Source organism: Cetorhinus maximus, unplaced genomic scaffold (assembly GCF_964194155.1).
Source record: "Cetorhinus maximus unplaced genomic scaffold, sCetMax3.hap1.1 HAP1_SCAFFOLD_1605, whole genome shotgun sequence".
Classification (NCBI taxonomy): domain Eukaryota; kingdom Metazoa; phylum Chordata; class Chondrichthyes; order Lamniformes; family Cetorhinidae; genus Cetorhinus; species Cetorhinus maximus.
Window position 1 is genome coordinate 1 of NW_027597545.1, and position 9,399 is coordinate 9,399.

The window sequence follows — 9,399 nt, forward strand, 5'->3', positions numbered from 1 at the left end:
ATGCCGGAAGGGGTGAGAGAGAGAAGGGAATAGAAGGTGGGGGACAGAGAGCTATCCACAATCCTGCCAACTCTCTCTCCCGTTCTCTCACCCCTTTACCCTCTGTATTTCTCACTCTCTCTCTCTCTCACACCCATTTCCCCATCTCTCTCTCTCTCTCTCCCATTTCCCCATCTCTCTCTCTCTCTCTCCCATTTCCCCATCTCTCTCTCTCTCTCCCATTTCCCCATCTCTCTCTCCCATTTCCCCATCTCTCTCTCCCATTTCTCTCTCTCTCCCTCTTCTCTCTCTCTCATTTCCCTCTTTCTCTCCCATTTCTCTCTCTCTCACTCCCATTTCTCTCTCTCTCACTCCCATTTCTCTCTCTCTCACTCCCATTTCCCTCTCTCTCTCCCATTTCCCTCTCTCTCCCATTTCCCTCTCTCGCTCCCATTTCCCTCTCTCTCTCCCATTTCCCTCTTTCTCTCCTATTTCCCTCTTTCTCTCCCATTTCCCTCTCTCTCTCCCATTTCCCTCTCTCCCATTTCCCTCTCTCTCTCTCTCTCATTTCTCTCTCTCTCCCATTTCCCTCTCTCTCTCTCTCCCATTTCCCTCTCTCTCTCCCATTTCCCTCTCTCTCCCATTTCCCCCTCTCTCTCCCATTTCCCTCTCTCTCTCCCATTTCCCTCTCTCTCTCTCTCCCATTTCCCCCTCTCTCTCCCATTTCCCTCTCTCTCTCTCCCATTTCCCTCTCTCTCTCCCATTTCCCTCTCTCTCTCCCATTTCCCTCTCTCTCTCTCCCATTTCCCTCTCTCTCTCCCATTTCCCTCTCTCTCTCCCATTTCCCTCTCTCTCTCCCATTTCCCTCTCTCTCCCATTTCCCCCTTTCTCCCATTTCCCTCTCTCTCTCTCATTTCCCTCTCTCTCCCATTTCCCTCTCTCTCTCCCATTTCCCCCTCTCGCATTTCCCTCTCTCTCTCCCATTTCCCTCTCTCTCCCATTTCCCTCTCTCTCTCCCATTTCCCTCTCTCTCTCCCATTTCCCCCTCTCGCATTTCCCTCTCTCTCTCCCATTTCCCTCTCTCTCCCATTTCCCTCTCTCTCCCATTTCCCTCTCTCTCTCCCATTTCCCCCTCTCGCATTTCCCTCTCTCTCTCCCATTTCCCTCTCTCTCCCATTTCCCGCTCTCTCTCCCATTTCCCCCCCTCTCTCTCATTTCCCTCTCTCTCTCTCATTTCTCTCTCTCTCTCCCATTTCCCCCTCTCTCTCATTTCCCTCTCTCTCTCATTTCCCTCTCTCTCCCATTTCCCTCTCTCCCTCCCACTTCCCCTTCTCTCTCTCATTTCCCTCTCTCTCTCTCATTTCCCTCTCTCTCTCTCCCATTTCCCCCTCTCTCATTTCTCTCTCTCTCTCTCCCATTTCCCCCTCTCTCTCATTTCCCTCTCTCTCTCCCATTTCCCTCTCTCTCTCTCATTTCCGTCTCTCTCTCCTTTCCCTCTCTCTCCCATTTCCCTCTCTCTCTCATTTTCCCCTCTCTCTCATTTCCCTCTCTCTCACTCCCATTTCCCTCTCTCTCACTCCCATTTCCCTCTCTCATTCGCATTTCTCTCTCTCCCATTTCCCTCTCTCTCACTCCCATTTCCCTCTCTCTCACTCCCATTTCCCTCTCTCTCTCCCATTTCCCTCTCTCTCTCCAATTTCCCCCTCTCTCTCCCATTTCCCTCTCTCTCACTCCCATTTCCCTCTCTCTCACTCCCATTTCTCTCTCTCCCATTTCCCTCTCTCTCACTCCCATTTCCCTCTCTCTCACTCCCATTTCCCTCTCTCTCACTCCCATTTCCCTCTCTCTCTCCCATTTCCCTCTCTCTCTCCAATTTCCCCCTCTCTCTCATTTCCCTCTCACTCCCATTTCCCTCTCTCTCTCCCATTTCCCTCCCATTTCCCTCTCTCTCTCCAATTTCCCCCTCTCTCTCTCATTTCCCTCTCTCTCCCATTTCCCTCTCTCTCCCATTTCCCTCTCTCTCTCCCATTTCCCTCTCTCTCCCATTCCCCCTCTCTCCCATTTCCCTCTCTCTCTCTCATTTCCCTCTCTCTCTCATTTCCCTCTCTCTCTCCAATTTCCCTCTCTCTCTCCCATTTCCCTCTCTCTCTCCCATTTCCCTCTCTCTCTCCAATTTCCCCCTCTCACTCTCTCATTTCCCTCTCTCTCATTTCCCCCTCTCTCTCCAAATTCCCCCTCTCTCTCTCTCATTTCTCTCTCTCTCATTTCCCCCTCTCTCTCTCACACCCATTTCATCCCCTCTCTCTAACTCCCATTCCCTCCTCTCTCTCTCTCTCTCACTCCAATTTCCCCCTCTGTCTCTTACACCTATTCCCCCTCCCCCTCTCTCACCCTCATTTCCCATCTCTCTTGTTTTCTTTCTCTCTCTCTTTCTCTCTCTCTCTCTCTCTCTCATTCTCTCCCTCACCCCCATTTCTCACACTCCTCTCTATAAATCTCCATGTTCTTCTCTCTCCCAAACGCCCCCACAACGACATCACCTCCCCATGGCTCCACCCCCCAGGTTCTCTTAAAGACACAGTCCACATCCTCACTGGGTGCAGCTGTTCGACTGGATGAAGCCTTTTTCCAGCCTCTCTTTCGTGACTGAGAGACTGTTCAATTTTAACTCTTTTTATACGTGAGAGGACCTGAACTCCTCCTGGATTTGTCCAGAGTGTCTCTCCCTGTAAAGTAACCTCGTGTTGCTCAGGCTGTTTATCTGACATGTAGCCCTGGACGAGCAGAAGTTTCCTCCAATTAAATATCGGGAAGGTTGAATCGATTGTTTTCAGTCCCCGCTCCGAACTCCGTTCCTGAGATACCGGCTCCATCCCTCTCCCTGGTACCAGTCTGAGGTAAAACACCTCAGTTCACAACCTTGGGCGTCACATTTGACCTCGAGGTGAGCTTCTGACCTCATATCCGCGCCATCACTCAGACCTGCCGATTCCCACCTCTGTAACATGGCCCGCGTCACCCCCCCCTCTCAGCTCATCCGCTGCAGCAGCCGTCACCCATCTCTTCCTTCCCTCCGGACTCGATTATTCCCACACACTCCTGGCTGCTCTCCCACGCTCTGCCCTCTGGAAACTGGAGGTCGTGAGGTACAGAGGGATCTACCTGTCCTGGTGCATGAATCATAAAAAGTTAGTATGCAGCTGCAGCAAGTGATTGGGGAGGGAAATGCAATGTTGGGCTTTATTGCGAGGGGGGGGTGGAGTATAAAAGTCGGGAAGTCTTGCTCCAACTGTGCAGGGCGTTGGTGAGGCCGCTCCTGGAGCCCCTGTGGACAGTTTCAGTCTCCTTACCTCAGGATCGATACACTCGCATTGGAAGCCATTCAGAGAAGGTTCACTGGGCCGATGCCTGGGGTGAAGGGGGTTTGTCTGATGAGGAAAGGTTGAGCAGGTTGGGCCCTGTACCCATTAGAGTTTAGAAGAATGAGGGGTGGTCTTATTGAAACATATCAGATTCTGAGGGAGGGAGGGGGTTTGACAGGGTGGACGCTGAGAGGATGTTTCCCCCTCGTGGTCGGGGGGGGAATCTAGAACGAGGGGGGGGGGCACAGTTTCAGAATGAGGGGTCTCCCATTGAAGACGGAGACGAGGAGGAATTTCCTCTCTGGGAGGGTCGTGAGTCTGTGGAATTCTCTCCCCTCCCTCACCCAGAGAGCAGTGGGGGCCGGGACACTGAATATAATCAAGGCTGAGTTAGACAGGTTTCTGATTGACAAGGGGGGTGGGGGTCGAGGGTTATGGGGGGGCACGGGGAGGAAAGTGGAGTTCAGGCCGCAATCAGATCAGCCGCGATCTTACTGAATGGGAGAGCAGGCCCGAGGGGCTGAATGGCCTCCTCTCCTGCTCCTATATTTTATGTCCTCCTGTTGACAGCTTGCACCGAGCGCTGTTCCCTTATCTCGCCTGCGCTGGCCGCCCTAATTTGGCTCCCCCTTCAAACGACACTCAACTTGCAAGTTTCGTGTCACCCGACAGCCTTAGAGTTGCGTCCTGGACGGAGAACTCAATACGTATCAGGAGAATCACTTGTCCCAACTGCGACTCGCGGAGACGTCCGACGTACTCCTCCCTCCAGTCCGAAAAACAACTGCTCGCCACGACTCTCTGTTTCCAGTCACTCAGTCCACGCCCTGTCACCATCCCACTCTCCCTTTCATTCCAAAGGGTTTCACTTTTGAAAAGCGGGAAGTTCCCCTCCAGGCCAACTACGAGGGAAACGATGAGGGGAATCGATAGAGCGGACAGGATACAATTGTTCCCCTTGGTGGAGGATTCTAGAACCAGGGGACGTAAGATTCAAGATAAGTGGCAGAAGGTGTAGGGGGGGGACATGAGGAAGAACTTTTTTACGCAGAGGGTAGTGAGTGTCTGGAATTCGCTGCCCAAGTTGGTGGTAGAGGCAGAAAATCTAAACTCTTTTGAAAAGTATCTGGATCTGGCACCTTTAGGTGCTGTAAGCTGCGGGGCTATGGGCCGGGTGCAGGAAGGTGGGATTAGAAAGGGTGTCCTCGGGCAGGCATGGACAAGATGGGCCGAATGGCCTCCTTCCGTGCTGTAACTTTTCCTATGGTTCTGTGGTTCTAAGCCACTCACCGTCCCGACTTGGGAATATACCGGCCGTCCCTTCACTGTCGCTGGGTCACCATCCTGGAACTCCCTCCCTAACAGCGCTGTGGGTGTACCTACACCACACGGGGACTGCAGCGGCTCAAGAAGGCAGCTCACCCCCACCACCTTCTCAAGGGGCAATTAGGGATGGGGCCATAAATGCCGGGCCCGGCCAGCGACGCCCACATCCCCCGTGAATGAATTCAGGGAAAGAAATCCTCTGGAGAGCTTCTCCTTGGCCTTTGGGGGAGGGTACAGTCGAAGGGTGAGAGTAACTGGCAGAGCCTGCCCCCCCCTCTCTCTCTCTCTCTCTCTCTCGCTGAGAGAGACGCTGGGATCAGCAGCTCCACACCTCGCCGACTCTGCCCTGTAATCCCACCCCGCTCATCGCCTTTAAAATGCTGACAGATGAGACCTTGCCGAGGTGTGGTTCCCAGAACTGACTCCAGTAATTCCAGGTGTCGTCTCAGCAGGATCTTGGGACAGGTGAAGCATGAATTCTCTCACCTTGCGCTGGAGTCCGGTCGATAGGAAGGCGAGTGTGTTCCGATATTTGGGTGACGATTAACCGCGCCCTGCCCGTGATGTTTGAATGATTTGTGTACCCGGACCTATGAATCTCGGTAGAACCCCGCTCCTTCAAAACTTTCACCATTTCACTGACAGTGACACAGCAAAACACCTTAACCATGTCCCAGTCCACCCAGACAGTGATATCATTCACACTCAGACAATTAAACATGCAGCTCATTACACCCAGTCTCGGGGCTCCCAGTGAGACTGAATCCTTCCTCGCGCAAGACATAAAGTGAGAGTCACAGGATAACTTGGAAAATTCCCGAAATATTCATCAACTCAGGCAGCAGAAAGAGAGTTAATGTGGCAGGTTGCAATACACTGCAAATCAGGGAGGGTGCAGCACTGTCGGAGGGTCAGTACTGAGGGAGTGCTGCACTGTCGGAGGGTCAGTACTGAGGGAGTGCCGCACTGTCGGAGGGTCAGTACTGAGGGAGTGCCGCACTGTCGGAGGGTCAGTACTGAGGGAGTGCCGCACTGTCGGAGGGTCAGTACTGAGGGAGTGCCGCACTGTCGGAGGGTCAGTACTGAGGGAGTGCTGCACTGTCGGAGGGTCAGTACTGAGGGAGTGCCGCACTGTCGGGGGGGTCAGTACTGAGGGAGTGCTGCACTGTCGGAGGGTCAGTACTGAGGGAGTGCCGCACTGTCAGAGGGTCAGTACTGAGGGAGTGCCGCACTGTCGGAGGGTCAGTACTGAGGGAGTGCTACACTGTCAGAGGGTCAGTGTACTGAGGGAGTGCTGCACTGTCGGAGGGTCAGGGTACTGAGGGAGTGCTGCACTGTCGGAGGGTCAGTACTGAGGGAGTGCTGCACTGTCGGAGGGTCAGTACTGAGGGAGCGCGGCACTGTCGGAGGGTCAGTACTGAGGGAGTGCAGCACTGTCGGAGGGTCAGTACTGAGGGAGTGCCGCACTGTCGGAGGGTCAGTACTGAGGGAGTGCCGCACTGTCGGAGGGTCAGTACTGAGGGAGTGCTGCACTGTCGGAGGGTCAGTGTACTGAGGGTGTGCTGCACTGTCGGAGAGTCAGTACTGAGGGAGTGCTGCACTGTCGGAGGGTCAGTACTGAGGGAGTGCCGCACTGTCGGAGGGTCAGTACTGAGGGAGTGCCGCACTGTCGGAGGGTCAGTACTGAGGGAGTGCTGCACTGTCGGAGGGTCAGTACTGAGGGAGTGCCGCACTGTCGGAGGGTCAGTACTGAGGGAGTGCTGCACTGTCGGAGGGTCAGTACTGAGGGAGTGCCGCACTGTGGGAGGGTCAGTACTGAGGGAGTGCCGCACTGTCGGAGGGTCAGTACTGAGGGAGTGCTGCACTGTCGGAGGGTCAGTACTGAGGGAGTGCCGCACTGTCGGAGGGTCAGTACTGAGGGAGTGCTGCACTGTCGGAGGGTCAGTACTGAGGGAGTGCCGCACTGTGGGAGGGTCAGTGCTGAGGGAGTGCCGCACTGTGGGAGGGTCAGTACTGAGGGAGTGCCGCTCTGTGGGAGGGTCAGTGCTGAGGGAGCGCCGCACTGTCGGAGGGTCAGTACTGAGGGAGTGCAGCACTGTCGGAGGGTCAGCACTGAGGGAGTGCCGCACTGTCGGAGCGTCAGCACTGAGGGAGTGCAGCACTGTCGGAGGGTCAGTGCTGAGGGAGTGCTGCACTGTCGGAGGGTCAGTGCTGAGGGAGTGCTCCACTGTCAGAGGGTCAGTACTGAGGGAGTGCCGCACAGTCGGAGGGTCAGTACTGAGGGAGTGCCGCACTGTCGGAGGGTCAGTACTGAGGAAGTGCTGCACTGTCGGAGGGTCAGTACTGAGGGAGTGCAGCACTGTGGGAGGGTCAGTACTGAGGGAGTGCCGCACTGTCGGAGGGTCAGTACTGAGGGAGTGCCGCACTGTCGGAGGGTCAGTACTGAGGGAGTGCTGCACTGTCGGAGGGTCAGTACTGAGGGAGTGCAGCACTGTCGGAGGGTCAGTACTGAGGGAGTGCTGCACTGTCGGAGGGTCAGTACTGAGGGAGTGCCGCACTGTCGGAGGGTCAGTACTGAGGGAGTGCTGCACTGTCGGAGGGTCAGTACTGAGGGAGTGCAGCACTGTCGGAGGGTCAGTACTGAGGGAGTGCCGCACTGTCGGAGGGTCAGTACTGAGGGAGTGCCGCACTGTCGGAGGGTCAGTACTGAGGGAGTGCCGCACTGTCGGAAGGTCAGTACTGAGGGAGTGCTGCACTGTCGGAGGGTCAGTACTGAGGGAGTGCAGCACTGTCGGAGGGTCAGTACTGAGGGAGTGCTGCACTGTCAGAGGGTCAGGGCTCAATTCCGATTTTCCATTCTCGGATTTGGGGGGAGGGGCCTAAACCCATGACGCTCTGACTCAGGAGAGAGAGAAAGCGAGAGAGCGAGAGAGAGAGAGAGATTCACTGAGACTGGATGAAATCCTCCTGGGCGTGGGATCTTCTCTGTGTCCCTGAGAGCACAGAGAATCCCCCAGTTAAACATCTTCCTGACCATGGAGTGAGGGTCCAACACTGCTAAGCAATGTTTAAACATGAGCTGTGGTTGCTGAGTTTAATCTTCTGTCCCAGTCAGCAGCGTATCATACGAAACATGTTCACTGTGTAAACACTCCAGACATTCACATCAATGTGTCACATTAAACAATAACTTCAGTCATCAATCATAGTTTGAAATAAGCCCGAGCAAGACCATTCTGCCCCCATGTTGGTTCTGTCTCTTTGACAGGTCTATCCAATTAATCCCACACTCCTCCCTCTGCTCTCTCCCCCTCCTCTCCCCCCGTATCCCTGTAAATTTTTCCCCTTCAAGTATTTCTCCGATTGCCCCTTTCGAGGGTCCCTATTGAATCTGCTCCCACCGCCCTTCCAGACAGCGCCTTCCAGATCACAACAACTCGCTGTGTGTGTGGGAAATAAACAATTCTCCTCATCTCCCCCTCTGCTCCTTTTCCCGATTCTCCTCAACCCGCGTCCCTCTGCTTCCCCACCCTCCTGTCGCTGGAAACACTTTCCCCTCATTCACTCGATCGGAAACCCCCTCGGGATTTCGAACGCCTCGATTGAATCTCCTCCTTAACCTTCTCTGCTCCCAAGGAGAACAATCCCGGCTTCTCCAATCTCTCCACATCACTGAAGTTCCTCATCCCTGGAACCATTCTCGTCAATCTTTTCCGCACTCTCTCTAAAGCCTTCACATCCTTCCTGAAGTGCGGAGCCCGGAACTGGACACAATACTCCAGTTGAGGCTGAACCGGTGTTTTATACACGTTTAACATCACCTCCCTGCTCTTGTACTCTGTGCCCCTATTAATAAAGCCCAGGATACTGTCTGCTTTATTACCCGCTCACTCAACCTGTCCTACCACCTTCAATGATTTATGTACATATACCCCCAGGTCCCTCAGCTCCTGCACCTCCTTTAGAATTGTAGCCTTTATTTTATATTGTCACAGAGTCATAGAGTCATAGAGGTCCACAGCACAGAATAAGGCCCTTCGGCCTATCGAGTCTGCACTGGTCAAACAAGTACCTAACTACTCTATTCCCGTTTTCCAGCACTAGGCCCATAGCCTTGTATGCCATGTGGCATCGCAAGTGCACATCCAAATACTTCTTTAATGTTATGAGGGTTTCTGCCTCTACCACCCTTTCAGGCAGGGAGTTCCAGATTCCCACCACCCTCTGGGTGAAAAAATTCTTCCTCACATCCCCCCTAAACCTCCTGCCCCTTACCTTAAATCAATGCCCCCTGGTTATTGATCCCTCCACCAAAGGGAAAAGTTCCTCCCTGTCTACCCTATCTATGCTCCTCATAATTTTATACACCTCAATCATGTCCCCCCCTCAATCTCCTCTGCTCCAGGGAAAATAACCCCAGGCAATCCAATCGCTCCTCATAACTAAAACTCTCCAGCCCAGGCAACATCTGCAAGAATGACCCAGGCCTCCCTGTCGCTTCCCATTTTAACACTCCACCCTGCTCTCTTGCCCACCTGTCCGTCCTTGGCTTGCTGCATTGTTCCAGTGAAGCTCAACGCAAACTGGAGGAACAGCACCTCATCTTCCGACTAGGCACTTTACAGCCTTCCGGACTGAATATTGAGTTCAACAATTTTAGATCTTGAACTCCCTCCTCCATCCCCACCCCCTTTCAGTTTCTTCCCCCTCCTTTTTGTTTTTTCCAATAATT